The sequence below is a fragment of the Leptopilina heterotoma genome, unplaced genomic scaffold (genome assembly GCF_015476425.1).
Source record: "Leptopilina heterotoma isolate Lh14 unplaced genomic scaffold, ASM1547642v1 Lhet_172, whole genome shotgun sequence".
Classification (NCBI taxonomy): Eukaryota; Metazoa; Arthropoda; class Insecta; order Hymenoptera; family Figitidae; genus Leptopilina; species Leptopilina heterotoma.
Window position 1 is genome coordinate 376,821 of NW_025110888.1, and position 17,981 is coordinate 394,801.

The 17,981-nt window shown below is 26.1% G+C and overlaps 1 protein-coding gene and 1 long non-coding RNA gene across 3 annotated transcripts in view; one reads left to right on the plus strand and one right to left on the minus strand.

The window, feature by feature from the left end:
- LOC122499692 (elongation of very long chain fatty acids protein AAEL008004) overlaps positions 1-17,981 on the plus strand; it is a 35,427-nt gene that overhangs the window by 1,672 nt on the left and 15,774 nt on the right. The gene's annotated exons all lie outside the window — the stretch shown is intronic.
- On the minus strand, positions 8,788-16,084 carry LOC122499693. 2 transcript variants are annotated; one of them, XR_006301362.1, is made up of 6 exons: positions 16,026-16,084; positions 15,896-15,938; positions 15,368-15,507; positions 15,025-15,293; positions 14,084-14,129; positions 8,788-8,917 (listed from the first exon to the last, which is right to left on the minus strand). It is a non-coding gene; the product is annotated as an uncharacterized LOC122499693 (long non-coding RNA). The 2 variants fall into 2 exon arrangements; XR_006301363.1 differs by having other exon boundaries at positions 15,368-15,524; positions 16,026-16,049.

The window sequence follows — 17,981 nt, forward strand, 5'->3', positions numbered from 1 at the left end:
TAATTAAAAACTTAAATAAACTTCCTTTACTTTGTCATATGTCTTTTTTTACTATTACGCGATCTCATATTGTACTTTCGAAGAAAATTACGCAATCAAATATTGAGCGTCAATATGTGCTACAAATAATGATATTTTGCTCATTTTATCTGTCAAGAAAATCGCTTACTCTCGAGTTAAGCAAAGTACATAAAAATTATCATCTTTCACACCTGAATGAGTAAACGGCAAATTATTACTTTAATTTAAATACTTTTTACAATTTCTATTACTAAGTTCTGTGAAAATAATTTTATACGCAACAAAATTGGATATTTAATTATTTCACATTTTCTAACTGTTTCTTGTAAATTTAAAGAACGAATATAAATATGTTTCATTTATTAGCTTTTATTTTTTAATACAAATTATGTAAAATTTCCCAAAGGTTAAAAATAAATTTCCAAATGTACGAAAATAATACAACGAATACATTCAGACAAGTGGTAAATTAACACTAACTTTCCAAAATTCATTTGTTTTATTATTTTTCTATAGTGTTTAATTATTAAAGGCCTTAGTATAAAAGTGAAAATTTCTCAACATTTATTCTGTCCGTCCTATGAAAACATTACCAGGCATATATGTAGAGACGCATGATTATTCCCCAAATGTTATTAGACCGAACTGTCATTTTACCGAATTGCATTTATCCGAACTGTTATTTTAACGAAATGTCACTTTTGCAAATCGTCATTTTTACGAATTGACACTTTTGCGAAAAGTCATTTTTGCGAAATATCATTTTTACGAATAGTTATTGTTCTGAAATGTCACTTTTTCGAATTGTCATTTTTACGAAATGTCATTTTTGCGAATTGTCATTTTTACGAATTGTCGTTTATGCGAACTGACATTTTTTCGAATTGTCATTTTTACGAAATGACACTATTGCGAATTGTCATTTTTGCGAAAATTGCTATAGTAAATCTATATATGCATACAAGTTTACTATAGCAATTTTTGCAAAAATGACAATTCGAAAAAATAGCAGTTCGCATAAATGACAATTCGCAAAAATGACTTTTCGCAAAAGTGGCAATTCGTAAATATGTCGATTCGTAAAAGTGACATTTCGTTAAAATTCGGTAAAATGACAGTTCGGTCAAGTGCCATTTGGGGAATAATCATGCGTCTCGTTTTTTACATATCCAAGTTTTCACCTATGAAGGCCGAAAAGTGGCTTCTCTTAATTATAGAGGTTTTTGTACTTATAGAAGTTCAAGTTCGACTTTTCTCACTTATTGAGGTTTTTTTAATTAAAGTTGCATTCATTCGAATTCATTTATAATTTTTAGTTCAACAAGTTGTCCAAAAAATTAACTTTCTACTGTTTTTTTCGAAAAGCTTAAAGTAATATTTCAACATAAATATCTATAGCCTTTACTGTTTTTCCCCATATCCTCAATTGCTAAATAAATTCTGGAGTAACTCTTGAACAAAGATTTTCCGTGCAATAAAATAAGAATATCTATATTCTATAAGAAATAAAATAAATTACCCAGAGAAATTCATCAAATTACTCTTTAAGTCAGAATAAGTGATAACTTGTCCTTTTATTTTAATAAGTACATATATAAACATCTAAGAAGTGAATATTCAGCTATTCGAATTTAGCGAAAATTTGGAGAGTAGACTTAGATATTGAAATTATTGTGAAATAACAAAATAATAAAAGTAGACGTATTTTTTTTGGTTGATAAGAGAATCAGATTTTCAACTTAGTAGATTATTAAAATTACCAAAAATATAATTTTAGGTATATTTTAATTTGTCACTGAAATATATAACAAAACAAAGTAAATTAAAATTATAAGCAAAATAATTTTATTTTTTACATGTCGAAAGAATAAGCTTTTATTAATACAGAAAAGATTTCATGTCCGAATAAATGACAACCAATGAAACGCGCAATGCATATAGCACAAAGGCTTAAAAAATAATTGAAAATGTTGAAATAATTGAATGATAAAAATTATTTAAATACAATATGATTTATTGTGAGAGGAAATACTTTTTTTCGACACACCTATTGCACTAATTACCTCCTGATTACAGCAATCGCGTTTTCGCGTATGTACTAAGGAATAAACTTGCAGTATAGGTAGAGTTCGCGACTCGATAATTTGATGCATTTCTCTCGATCAATTACTCCACCACATTTAGAATTTTTTAAATATTTGATAGCTTTGGGTAATAATCACAAAAATAAAGTATCCTTACGCGGTTGCATATTATAGTTGTGCTCTGGAATTTATAAGCTTAACGAATTGTGCACGCATGACCACTTTTAGAAATGAAAATATCTCTCTATTTAGATTATATAATAGAATATAATAGAATTGATTTAATCAATAATGATAGTATTGAAAAAATTATTTAAATATTTTATACGTAGATTATTAGTAAACTAGCATAAATAACGCGCGCGTGAAGTTTCTTTTTTTAATTGCCATTTGAAAATTCAACTATTTACAAAAATTCTACACAAAATATACTTAAATATATAAAAATAAAAAAATAGTGAAAAAATAAAGAAGTATAATATTATCTATCCAACCATTAAAAAAACAAAAGCATAATCATAACTAAATTCAGTTGTGAACAGACTGGACAGAATGAATAAATATTGATGCATACGACGATTATTATAGTTAATTGGCTGCCAATGCTCTGAATTGTTGCTTGGGTGTTGCTGAACAACATTCTGATTGATATAGATTTTTAAATTAACTTTTAAGTAGTAGCAGGTCCACCCGTACGTAATCACTATTTCTCTAAATTTATTCAGGAAAGTCAGGAAATTTTGACAAAAGTACTAAAATAATATTCAATTTAAAAAATTCATAAGAATATTTTGAATGTTCTATTCGGTACCTGCGGACAAAAATTCCAAACCAAAATGTCCAAGACATAAAGTCCAAAGTCAATGAAGTCCAAAAAAATAGTTTATGTTGGATTTTTGGATTGGACTTTATGTCTTGGTCAAAATGTCCAAATCAAAAAATCCAAATCCAAATTTTCAAAATTATAAAGTATAATGTCGTTTTAATCGTTCTATATTAATTTTAAAATGTGAAAGTTACAAAGTATAAAATAACAGGGAATTTAATTCGACTTGAAAAAACAGAGAATAAGACAGAAATTTTATGCAGAACACCGGGAATTTTTTCACCAAATTAAAAAAGTTTTATTATTTTCATTGGTTTTTAAAATGTCGCTTTGTATTTCAATTTGTATAGATATTTATACTGTTCTCTAAATTTGAATTAATTAAAAATAATTAATTTGATAGTTTTTGCATCTAAAAATTATATTATTATTCAATAATTATAATTATTATTGAACTTCTCTGTTATAATTTAAAATTTCTGAATGTTCAAATAAATTATATATTTTTAGTACTTTAGCAAATTTAATTTTTATTGCTTATTAAGGAAATAATTAATTATTCAATTATTTTCAATATAATTTGAATAAAATTGAAAAATCAAATTTTCAATTATAATATTATAAACAAACAAGATTATTTTAAAAAAAATTTTCTCTTTCGTTTTTTTTTGTAGTTTGGATTCCTTTTCTTGAATATTTTGGTGTGGATTTTTTGGATTGGACTTTTTGTCCTACCTTTCTTATATTCTTTAGCATTGAAAAGATTTTATTTATTTCAAACTCATCCTATTTTTAACAATAATTGAACTTTACAGATATAAAATTGAATTTTTTCATTTATTTTTTTATTTAATAAAATTGAAATTGTTTTATTTATTTTTTATTATTATTTCGATAAATATAGTTTTTAGCAAATAGAAAATTTTGTAAATATTTTTTCCAAAATAAATAAAAAATTTCTTAAACAAAATTTGATTTATAACTTTTTTTTCACGTGCTTTGTTTATAAATTGTAATTGAGAAGCGAAAAATGTGCAAAATATTTTTTACTTTGTAATTTTAATTTCCCAACAATTTTTTAATTTTATTGAAAAATTGCTGTACTTATAATTTTTATTTGTCAAGCAATTAAGTTTTTCATATTGAAAAAAGGAAAATAATTAACATGAAAAATAACAATCATTTGTTAAGTACGTCTAAAATGTTTGTTACAAAGTGCTAATTTTTTTGGAAACAAAGGAAATAATGAAAAATAACATTAATAATTTTTTTCGATTAATGAAAATATTATTGAATTATTTAACAAATAAAAATAAAAGGAATAACTTCTAAATAAAATAAAATAATATTATTAAATTTAAAAAATAGTGAAAAAATAAAGAAGTATAGGGTCAGTCCACTGACTTTCGTCCTGATTCCATTAACCACAATATTATTTCGAAAATTTTATTTTTTCAAATTTTATTATTAATCAAAAGTTGGCCTCTCAGAGTGTTATTTTGTAACCTTAAATTTTTCACTTTTTTAAAATCGTTTTTATTCAATAACTATTTTATTTCATGTAACAGAACTTACCAAAAGCATAAATTATTTGATGGTGAATCAGAAATCGAAGCAATTGCTATGAAAATATATTATTTTTAATTAATTAAGTGAAATCAAACATTTTTTTCACAAAAAAAATTTCCGATTTTTTGAAGACTAACTTTTTTCTCAATGCTCCTAAAATTTCAATCTTCTCCGTGTAGCTTAACAGTAATATAATTTACTCAATATTAAAATTTGACGTATGTGTTTTGCTTCGTTTTCGAAATATTAATTTTTTTAAATTCTTCACTTAAAAAGGTTAATTTTAGGACTTGAAGTTAACCGACCAATTTCACATCACTCTATTTACACGTTGAAATTCGATGAGAATTGTATAAAATTAACCTTTTTAAGAAAATATAAATTTAAAAATTAATTTTTCAAAAACGAAGCAAAACACATACGTCAAATTTTAAGATTAAGTTAATTATGTCGTTATTCAACTATACGAAGAAGACTGAAATTTTAGAAGCATTGAGAAAAAAGTTATAGTCTTCAGAAAATAGGAAAATTTTTTTGTGAAAAAAATTTTTGATTTCACTTTATTAATTAAAAATAATATATTTTCATAGTAATTGCTTCGATTCCTGATTTACGATTAATAATGATTTATGCTTTTGGTAAGTTCTGTTATATGAAATAAAATAGTTATTGAATAAAAACGATTTAAAAAAAGTGAAAAATTTAAGGTTACAAAATAACACTCTAAGAGGCCAACTTTTGATTAATAATAAAATTTGAAAAAATAAAATTTTCGAAATAATATTGTGGTTAATGGGATCAGGAAGTCTTCGAGTTTTACATATTTTTAAACCAGAGTCAGTGGAGTGACCCTATAATATTATCTATCAAAACATATAAAAAAACAAAAGCATAATCATGACTAACTTCAGGTGTGAACAGACTGGACAGAATGAATGAATGCATGAATACGACGATTATTATAGTTAATAATTAATAATTGAAGAACAGAATAGAGTTATGTTGTCAATCGGATTATTAATGTAGAACAAATGAATTTTATTTTTTAAAATAAATAAATTTATTTTGATGTTCTCACAGTTTAGGCAACAATAAAATATTGTAAAAAGGAAAGTAATTTTTTAAATCTATATTAACAATCGTTTTTTTTCTGTCTCTTGTCATAATATAACCCAAAAATTTTTTTTGACTTTTTTATAATTTGTACTTTTGTAATTTTGGTCGATGACGAAGGACTCAAAAAAAAGAAAGCCAGATGAAAGGTCGCTAAAAACGTTCGTAGATAAGGTGGTAGACAAGGCGTCAAAGTAAAGCCAGGTCAGTAAAATATATATAGATGTAACCGCGAGGATGAGCTATGATCGTCAAGGTCTCTGAAGGCACGACTATGTCAATGTGCTAAGGAAATTTAGAAGAGAGGTTTTGTTTTGTCCATTAATTTTTTATAAACTTCAATATACAATTTTTTCTAAAACAAAATGATAGTTATTTTCCAGTCGTCAGATAAAACGACACTTAAAATAATATAAATATTATTTTTGAATTCTGAAGACGATATTCCAAGAATTTGCAAATATTTTTACTTATAAATTGTAAAGCTTTATTTATATAAACTATATAAAGTTACTTATAAAATATTATGCGTATACAATACTGTACTTCTTACTTTATTGAAAAAGTTTAAAAAGTAAAAAAGAGTAAAACTTGATGAATTAGATTAAAAGACTATTGACTTCATTTCTGCATTTTGAGAAATGTAAATTTTGAATTTTCAAGATCAGGAAACATAAAAAGAATTATAAAAGCTAATTTGAAAGTTTTTGCCATAACAATGCTTTTATAAGGAAGCGATATCAATACCTTCATTGATCTTACATAAACAAATTTATATTAAAAAATATTCAACTTATTCTTGTAATTTCATTCGAAAATATGCAAATAGATTTTGTTTTAATTTAAAAATATTTTAAAAGAATTCACATTGACAAAACCTAAAAAGAAGAATTTTTAGTAAGGAAACATAAAAGAAAGAAGACAATTAAACCTCTCATATAAGTAATAAATCTTTATTTAACAGTTACTTTATTGTTTCGCAACTATTACATAGTACGTAGAGTGACATTACTGAATCAAATTAATAATTTCTAAATTATCAAAAAACTTTTTCCACCTTTGATAAATTCCAACTGAATGATAAATTCCTTTTCTTTAATTATTACTAAATAATATTGTTCCAGAATACATTTTAAAGGTTAATTTAATTCTTTTAACGCTTTTAACATTTCATTTTCGTTGAGAAATTATTAATTTACTTATAAAAATTAAAAGGCAGTAAGCTTTAATTAAAACGAAAATAGTCCTAATGAAATAAATTACATGTTATAAATTCTTATTATCATTTAAAAACTTTTTTAAATAAATAATAATTCACTTTCTCGGTATTTTGAACTTTGACTCCAATTCTCATTAAGAACAATCTTTTATAGTGTAACTACAAATGTTTGAAATGAACGAGTTTCTTAGATCATTAATGTTACTACTACGTATTATAAATTTTTTTAATTTCATTTCTAGAAAATAAAATTGAAATTTTGCAAAATTTATTGATTCTTTTCAAAAATATGAGAAAAACTAATTTAATATTTTTAAGATGTCAACAAATTTTAAATTACTTATTGAAGTAAATAAATATTATAAACGAATGAAAATAATTATAAAAAAAATTAAATATATAAAATATTAAAATCTACTTTATTATAATTGTTAAGCTTATACAGTATTTTTTTATTGAAACTGATTTTAAAATAATTAAATTTTTCACTTTTTAAATGGGATATTATGAAATTCAACAGCCCTTAGCATGACAAGAAATATAAGATGAATAAATAAAAACTGTTTTATTTCTGTTTGTTAGTAAGATATAAAATTGCATGTAAATAAAAATTGCAAATAATTACATCATGATTTAATTGTGATTCTTATGAATAAATGTGGTAATAAAATACCACACTAATAGATTTACCAAGCTTCTACCTTGATTAGTACCATTATTCAGCAATATTTTGTTAACTATTTATGTACTCAAGTGCACTAATGATAGTGTTACTCAGTATTAGATGTGATTCATTAATTCATCAACAGGATTTTACTCAGAAAAAAACTGTTTAATTTTAATACAAACACTTTTTAAAAATCTCTAATAAAATATTTGTAAATCTGAAAGCCTAATAACTTCTAATTGAAATAGCCAAGTACAAATAAAAAAATTCTAGGAATTATTAAAAAAAATACATTAAGTCATAACGAATAACATTGTGATTGTCAAACATTATTATTGTTTTTTTAAACTATGAAGAATAAAGAAATAAAATATTTTAAGTTCTATTAAAATGATACGAGAAAATATCTATAATTTTAAACGCACGGGTAATTAATTGCTAAGAGATCTATTATCAAACTTGCTTGAATTTAAAAAGCTTATTATCATAATTCTTCAGCAATTTTTGCGTCAAATTTCAATTTTAATTAATTTTCTCTTTTTAAAATTTGTTTCCTCTTTTATGTTTCACTTAACTTTTAACCTGCTTCGTCTAAAATATTATTTTTAAGTTTCGTTTTTATTTGTTTTCAAAAAATTAAAATGGGATATGTCAAATGTGACAATTATCATGCGTGTGTTATGACGCACGTAGTTTTTATGCGAATACAAAAGTAATCGGCGGACACCTGTATTTTTTACAATATATATAAATTAATTTTTAGACACGTTGAAGTTAATATAAAAGTGTTTTTAAACATTTTTAATAGAACCACAAATGGAAGCAAATCAATCAAAAAAATTAGTTGAATGCGAATTTATACAGTAGGGGAGATCGGGGTAAATCCGGTCACTTTTGGTCAGATAGGTAAAAATTTAGAAAATTATTCTCTAAATTCAGATTAATTTATATCATTCGAAAGCTTATCATTTCTAATACCAAAATAAAAACGATTTTTTATTTATCCTTCTTAGTTTAACTTATAAATAATTTTTAATTCACATATACTAAATTTCAAAATTACAATTTTCCAGGATAAATTCGTTCACTTAATTTTTTTAAGACGGAACAGTTTTATTTTTTAAATATTAAAATTCGTCTTATTCCCGTCTTAAGTACGAATTATTATTTATAAATTATGAGTTCTATAAACAATAAATATTGGTTTAATAAATATATAGGTTTCATGAATTACAAATGTTGATTTAAATAATGTTATATTTTATTAAGAGAAAGTGAAATTTGGTTACAATTTTAGATTCAACAAGTTATAAATTTTATTATTGGTAAAATATAATACGTGAAATTATTTTATTCTAAACTTTTAATTTAAAACTAAGTGGCCGGCTTTACCCCAATTTCACGTGACCGACATAACCCTGAAAGTATTCCTCACATTTCAGAATAAATTTAATTAAATTTTTTTGAAAACAAACAAAACTATATATGGGTCAAAATTCAACTGCCCAGGTCAAAAAATGAATTTTCTCTCAACTTTGTTGAAATATTACTATTATTAGTAGAAGTGTAAATATAAATTTTTTTTACTTTGATAAAATATTTTTTGAGTTATGGAGTTTCATAATTTTGATTTTTTTGAAAATATCTTTTTTTTGATTTAATATATTGATAAGTAAAATTAATCAAACTTAAAGTATGAATAGTGATTTTTTAAGGGTTTTTTACGATCTATCAGCTGGTGATAAAAAAAGTTGTCTTCTTTCAATATGACCTTGAAATTCAAGGTAAAGTTCTTAATTTCAATATAACTCAAAATCGGTTTTTTTTATTTTTTTCTAATTTATCACAATTGAAAGCTTACCTTTTTTTCTATAAGCCATGTAAAAATCAGAGTGGGACCATGAAAATTTTTAAAGAAAATAATTATAAATCATCATGTCAATTGGAATAGGTTAGAAAAAGATAAAAAAACAGATTTTGAGATATATTGAAATTAAGAATTTTACCTTGAATTTCAAGGTCAAATTGAAAGAAAACAAATTTTTTTCATCACCAGCTGATAGATTGTAAAAAACCCTTTAAAAATCACTATTCATACTTTAACCCTTTGAGGGGCACATTATACATATGGACGGATTTTCTTTACATCTCAAGTCTTAATATTTTTGGAGTCGCTGATTACGAATTTGAAGTTATTTTTTAAAAATTCAAAATGGCGGATCCAATATGGCGGACATTTCTTTTTAATTAATCGGATTCGCTTGAAAACGTTTACTCGGGGGTTTTCGAGGTCGCTGATTACGAATCTGATATTAGTTTTTAAAAATTAAAAATGGCCGATTCATTATGGCGGATAATTTTTTTTCAATTAATCCTATTTGCTTGAAAATGTTTATTTGGCAGTTTTTATGGTCGCTAATTACGAATCTGATGTAAGTTTTTAAAAATTCAAAATGGCGGATCTAATATGGCGGATGACTCTTTATAAAAAGTTTATCCAATTGACCTAAAAGTTGGTTCTCGGGTGAACCCCGGTTACTGATTAAAAATTCGGTGATAGTTTTTTAAAATTCAAAATGGCGTTTGCAATATGGTTTATGAGATTTTTCAAAATTTATTCAGATTTGCTTGACACTTACTTTTAAAAGTTAATGCTTTTTAGAAATCTAAGATCAATTGGATAATTGTAAAAACTGAGTTTCTGAATAACTAGAATTTTTTTTTGTAAAACTAGCAGGAGTTTTATAATAAACATATTCCAGTTTATTAATTTAAAAAATTTTTCTTCTAATTATTAATCCACAATCTAAATTTGAAAATAGACTAAAGATTTGCAATCAGGGACTACAAAAACCTCCGAGTAACAAGTTTCGTGACAATCTAATAAATTTTTACATTTGTCATCTATCATATTGGATCCGCAATCTCGAATTTTTTAAAACTAACATCAGATTCGTCATCAACGATCCCAAAAAACACCGAGTGACAAGTTTCAGGTAAAACTAGACAATTTAAAAAAATCTTCCGCCATATTAGATCCGCCATTTTGAAATTTTAAAAACCAACATCAGATTCGTCATCAGCGAACTCTGAAACCCCCAAGTGACAAGTTTCATGTAAAACTAAACAATTTTTTAAAAATCGTCCGCCATATTGGATCCGCCATTTTGAATTTTTAAAAACCAACATCAGAATCGTCATCAGCGATCCCTAAAACCCCCGAGTGATAAGTTTCATGTAAAACTAAACAGTTTTTAAAAAATCGTCTGCCATATTAGATCCGCCATTTTTAATTTTTAAAAACTGATGTCATATTCGTAATCAGCTACCCCAAAAACCCCCGAGTAACAATTTTTTAGTCGATTTTCAAATGTTTAAAAAATTCGTGATTTTTAACAATATTAATAATTTATGAATTTTTTTAAACAATAGGAATTTTTTAACATGATCTAGGTTACAATTTTTAAAGCCCTATTCTTCCTGAAAAGAACGCACTACATTTGACTCAAAAATATTAATTTTTGTCAAAGATATTGAGGTTTTTGTAGGTGGGGACGTATACGTCCTACCGCCAAATTTGATTAATTCTACTTATCAATATATTAAATCGAAAAAAAGATATTTTCAAAAAAATCTAAATTTTGAAACTCCATAACTCAAAATAGTACATTGTACAACTAGTGGCGAAAGTGTGATTTTTCGAGAGTGAAGTTTGCTGCTCTCGCTACGCTCGAGCCGCAAACTTCACTCGAGAAAAATCATTCTTTCACCACGAGTTGTGTACTACGTTTTCTCCAACGCCTTGCGAGGAAAGGTTTCTTCGTGAGTTTCGTATAATTTTAATTTAACGTGTGCTTATGTTTAATACAATAAAAGACGAATGTTTTGAGTGGGGAAGAAGTTAGATACAAAATAAATCTCGGTCAAAGAACAAGAAAAAAGAAAAAATTCATGATTTACTTTCGCCACGCTGAATTTACTTTCGCCACGCCAAATTTTACTTTCGCCACGCTCTTTAGAGCAGTTGAGAAAAGTTCTACTTTCGCCACACTTTTCTACTAAGAAAAGTACTCTTTTCAGAGAGAGAAAATATTTTCTCCAACACTTGCTCTGAAAGGAGTACTTTTCTTGGTAGAAAAGTGTGGCGAAAGTAGAACTTTTCTCAACTGCTCTGAAGAGCGTGGCGAAAGTAAAATTTGGCGTGGCGAAAGTAAATTCAGCGTGGCGAAAGTAATTTTTAGCGTGGCGAAAGTAAATTTGGCGTGGCGAAAGTAAATCATGAATTTATTCTTTTTTCTTGTTCTTTGACCGAGATTTATTTTGTATCTAACTTCTTCCCCACTCAAAACATTCGTCTTTTATTATATTAAACATAAGCACACGTTAAACATTTTTAAATTAAAATTATACGTAACTCACGAAGAAACCTTTCCTCGCAAGGCGTTGGAGAAAACGTAGTGCACAACACGTGGTGAAAGAATGATTTTTGAAATTTTTGAAATCACACTTTCGCCACTAGTTGTACAATGTACTATTATCGAATTTAAAAAAAATTTATATTTACACTTCTACTAATAGTAGTAACATTTTAGCAAAGTTTCGAGAAAATTCATTTTTTGACCTGGGCAGTTGAAGAATTGAGTGCTTGGATACAACAAGGGGACGTACGCTCGGCGAGCCGCTTTAAAGTCAGTCAAAGGTACCGTAAAGTGTAAAAAATGAAAATTCAAAATTTTGAGTTTTAAAAACTGCCATCTCATAGGAAATAAAAATGCGCATCTTTTTTTCCTTTGAAATTTCTTTGAGTAATTAATATTTTTATATGATAATGGAAAAAATGTGATTAATTTTCATTGTCAAATTTCATTGAATTTTAAAATATAAATCGTCGTATCTCCGACAAAAATGAATGAATTCTTTTGATTTTTGGTATACAAATGCATTTGGACCTATAGAAGACGACAATATCACGAAAATGTTAAAAGTAATTAATTGTTTATTGATTTTTAATTGTTAATACTGACCGGTCAAAAATAATTTTTTCTTATCTTTGGCTGCAAAAAGTATGCGGGGAACTTTAAAATTCAAACAACTTCCAGTGAGACATTTGTTTATTACGATGTGAAGAAGTTATCTGTAAATTTGCAGAAAGATTAGTTTTATATTTACAGAAATACAATAGTTTTAAGAAAAATGCTCGCGCCTCCAACGATCCCTACCGCACAGATTTTAAGGTTATATTTGCACGGTAAAGTTTTATTTATATATAAATACATATATATGTGTGTAATATTTGCATTGAATTATTTATTAATTATTACATACTATATATACAACATAGGTATAAACTTTTTTAATAATTTTGTAAAACATTATGTGTATGAATATAAATATTACAAAAAATTCTAGCAGTATTTAATTAAATTAAGATTAATATCTGTGTTAAAAGAAATGTTTTTATTTTAAACATTATAAAATTTTTAAAACGTTTTTAGATGTCAGTGTTATTGTTTAAAAACCGGAAAAAATTTTTATTTTAAACAATTTTTGACAATTGTGATATTTTGAACTATTATATTTTAATAGATATTATTAGATTATACTAGATTCAACATAATATGTAATTAAAAAGGACATTAAGTGTTGTTACGGCATATTGAATAATAGTTTTAATACATTATAGAGTCGATAAAAATTGAGTTGTAAATAAACGATATACTAACAAAAATAAATATCCAGAAATAATCTTAATTTAATTAAATACTGCTAGAATTATTTGTAATATTTATATTTATACACATAATGTTTTACAAAATTATTAAAAAAGTTTATAGCTATGTTGTATATATAGTATGTAATAGTTAATAAATAATTAAATGCAAATATTACACACATATATTTATATATAAATAAAACTTTACTGTGCAACTAACCTTAAAATCTGTGCGGTAGGGATCGTTGGCGGCGCGAGCATATTTCTTAAAACTATTGTATTTCTGTAAATATAAAACTAATCTTTCTGCAATTTTACAGAAAACTTCTTTACATCGTAATAAACAAATGTCTCACTGAAAGTTGTTTGAATTTTAAAGTTCCCCGCATACTTTTTGCAGCCAAAGATAAGAAAAAATTATTTTTGACCGGTCAGTATTAACAATTAAAAATCAATAAACAATTAATTACTTTTAACATTTCCGTGATATTGTCGTCTTCTATAGGTCCAAATGCATTTGTATACCAAAAATCAAAAGAATTCATTCATTTTTGTCGGAGATACGACGATTTATATTTTAAAATTCAATTAAATTTGACAATGAAAATTAATCACATTTTTTCCATTATCATATAAAAATATTAATTATTCAAAGAAATTTCAAAGGAAAAAAAGATGCGCATTTCTATTTCCTATGAGATGGCAGTTTTCAAAATTCAATATTTTGAATTTTCATTTTTTACACTTTACGGTACCTTTGACTGACTTTAAAGCGGCTCGCCGAGCGTACGTCCCCTTGTTGTATCCAAGCACTCAATTTTGACCCATATGTACTTTGAAAAAGGACATTCAATTGCAGCAAAAAACTTACCTAAATAAATTAAGACTCAAAAATAATGATCGAAAAACTTAAATATCTGAAACAATAATAAAGTAACAGTGTTAATCTGAATTCTTTAAATGAACCTATGTAAATTAAATAGAAAATGTGAAAAATATTTTTTAGTAGAGAGGAACCTAAGTTCTACAACTTTTTTTAAAAGAGATAATATTTTAAAAATTTATTTTTTTCATATAGGACAAAAATTTCCCAAAGTATCAAAGCAATCCCAAGACTTTTAATTTTTGGCTAGTTAGCATTTCAGTTTTCAAAAAGTCGAATTGGCTGTCTATTTCTATTTTCGGGTCGCTAAAACAAAAAAGACCAGGAAAAACAAATTCGCCATTCCTTTACCCCCTAGAACTTCCTTAATACCTCAGAACCCACCTTAAAATTCCAACCCCCTGGAGGGGGTGGAATTTGTTTTTAAGAAAAGTCTAGTATGTTGTCTACTCAGCCACTCTTGTGTCAAATTTTTCTATTGTTAAAGAATTTCTTAGTATTTCAAAAGAGGTTATAAGTTTTAAACCTCCTTCTTTACTAATAAAAGAATAAGGGCCAATTATTTTAGCAAGTCTTAAAAATATTCAATTTTTAGGATGAATCTATTGCCAAATAATACTACCAGGAAGTAAACTATTCATTGTCTTTTACTAGTTTACTATTAGTTAATGTTTAATTTTAATTACAGTTTTTTATATCACGATAGATAAAGAACTCTTAAAGCTGTTCTTAACAGAAGACAAAGGAGGGTTAACTTCCTGATGGTATTGTTTGACAATAGATTTATCCAAAAAGTACATATGAAAAATGTTCTTTAGATTTTTAGCTGTGTTATTTTTTGTATAAGTAATGTAAAGTAAAATATTGAAGACATGAATAATGAAGAACAAACTAAAATAGTTAAGATTTTATTGTGTTAATAGCTTCACCTTGAAGTGCCTTTCTCTTTTGCGGAAAGTCCATTAAATCAGTTTTTTCGTATTTTAACTCTTTGACGGTAAATTGAAATTTTCTTTCTTTCAAGAGCACTTCCTGTTCTTTAATCAAATGTTTTCTCAGTGTTATTAAAATGTAAACGTCCTATGTCACCTTGACAATGTCCTGGCCAATGCTTTTGCATGTATCAAAGGTTCACGCCAGTGAAATCTTGATAGGTGTTTCATTTTACAAGGCCAAGGGGTACCTGTTACCCAAGGAGCTTAAAAAATAAATTTCATTATGGAGCAAAAACCTTGCTATGATATCAGGCTAAGAAAATTCAAGCTTGCTCACGAGACTGCATTCAAGGTGGAATACTCGCGTGCGTTGTCCAAACAAGACCACATTCTCTTAATTGAACCTTGCCCAATACTCTCGGTACTGGAACTGCTCTCTTTATGTTTCAGTTTACATTTTCAAAAATTTGTTTACAACTAGAGAATAAAAACAACTGCGATTAAAAATCCTATTACTTTTTTTATATTACCAATATCTGTTATTTCAAAAATTTATAATTCCAATTCATTAATCATTTAACATTCTTTTTTCAATTATTTCTCATAAAAATAATTATCAAATAAATGTAATTTCAATTGGTTATAACAAATTAAAACAAATTATTTAAAACAGTAATAAATTATTGTTTTAAAATTTTATACCAATATTATTCTTTTCTTCGACCAAATAGTAATTACATTACTCATATTTAAAGAATAGTATAAAAAAGAGGTGAATAACGTCAAGTAATACAATACAACAATTTCATCTCTTTTCAATCTTTTTATGTATCTTAAACATATCAAAAACATGAATTCAACTCACCTTCTCTGGGTGCTTTGATAAGTAGTGTCATTCAACTGACAACCTGAAATTAGTGATAAGAAATAATTGCTGTATAACGTAAGCTACTGCCAATAAAATTTAGTGCAAAACGCAGTCATCGGCAACTTACTAAAAACTTGTATAAGAAGTGAACACCGTATGTTGATCTATACTTGAAAAATGTAAAAGTGTATCTAAAATTCTTTTTCTCGCTCACAGACTTCAACGATCTGTCATAAGTAGGTGTAATTTGTCAAGAGCAGATAATATAAGTCTATAATTTACAATCATTTTATCATAGCTTATATCTTATTTTTAAACACATATATAAATGTATTTCTAAGTTATAAAAAGTTGTACACGATTGAAAACAAAGTTGCAAAAAGTTGTTTCTTACTTACAAAACTTTGAATTTGTAGCAGTATGTTTTAAATCTACTTTTAATAGTCAATATAAAATAGCTTATAATTTTATTCTGGCAACTAAGGATATTTTTTATATTTTATTCATATTTCTATAAACGAAATTTATTTTAGTTTTTAACCCATTAAAATTCTAATTATTTTCATCCATTCAATTTCTACTAAACTTTGAATCTAAGGCTTTTCAGGGCAGCTAATTACGAATCTGAAGTCGAAGGTTCAAAATTCAAAATGTCCGCTTTGACAAAAAAATTAACCATTAAATCGATCTGTAATCGAAAATTTAAAATGGTAGACTTAGTAGCATAGATCCACTTCATTTAATCCGTAGCAGTCGAAAAAATTAAAAATCAGTCGAATTTAGTTCAAATTTGATACTCGAGGACTTTTAGAGTCACTAATTATGCATCTTGCCAAAATTCCATAATTCAAAATAGCGAATCCAATATAGGAGACGATTTTGTCTCATATAAGAAATTTCCTATTTAAGAAAGGTGTAAAATTTTTATAAAAAGGGTATTTACGGTTTTGTGAGGTCGCTGATTTATTATTTGGTATTTTTTAGTCTAGTTCACTTCCAGAAATTTTTTTTCGTTTCCAACTTACTTTTGTTATTTATGCAGTTTCTTCGATACTACTTCTATATTATTATTTTCTTCAATAATTTTTTATCAGAATATTAATTCTAGACGAAATAATGAGCGTGTGTACTTTTAACTTGTCATATCGTTAGATATTTAATAATAAAGTCACGAATTTTTCTTTTTGTTAAATTCGCTTAAAACACAAGGGTTTTTTAAGTCGCTGAATACGAATGTAGGGTCAATTTTTAAAAATTCAAAATGGCGGATCTAATATGGCGGACATGGAAATTAAAAATCAACATAATTTTCTTTAAAATAGTTACTCGTGGGTTTTTAGGCTCGCTGAATACGAATCTGTCGTTATTTTTAAAAAATTCAATATAGAGGAATAAAAAATATCGCAAGTAAGGGGCCGTCCATAAACTACGTCACGCCTTAGAGGGGGGGGTTGGAATTCATTTTTTGTGTCGTTCTGTAGAAAAAATGGCGCTAAAGCATGTAAAATTTGTGACGTGGGTAGGGGAGGGGTGGAAAAATTATGCAAAATAGTGTGACGTAGTTTATGAACGGCCCCTAACTTGGGAATAAAGACAGCCAATTTGTCTACGATGATTTTTGTGACACGAGTGGAGGTCTCGGGGCGCCCTCGACCTCCACTCGTGTCACAAAAATCACCGTAAACAAATGGCTGACTTTATACCCTTGTTGCTTAATATACTATTTTTGATGAAAAATTAATTATTTTTAATAAACAATTTGAAAAATTGACATGTTCTGCGCTAGCTAACAACTTTTTCAAAAATGTATCAAAACTACATAGATTCAAGTTCATTCTGCAAAAATAAAAACTTAGATCCATATTTGACTATAGTAGGGTTTAAGGGGTTACCCACAGTTGCAACGCAAAAAAATAGGCTATTTTCGTGAATTTTTTAAATGCAAAACTGCTGAACTGTTTTAAACGATCAATATATCATCTGAAAGTACATATATTATACACATTTTAGTATTTTTTTATTAAAAAATATTGAATAATTTTGTTAGAAATTTCTGATAAATGAAAATTGTTTTTATTATTTT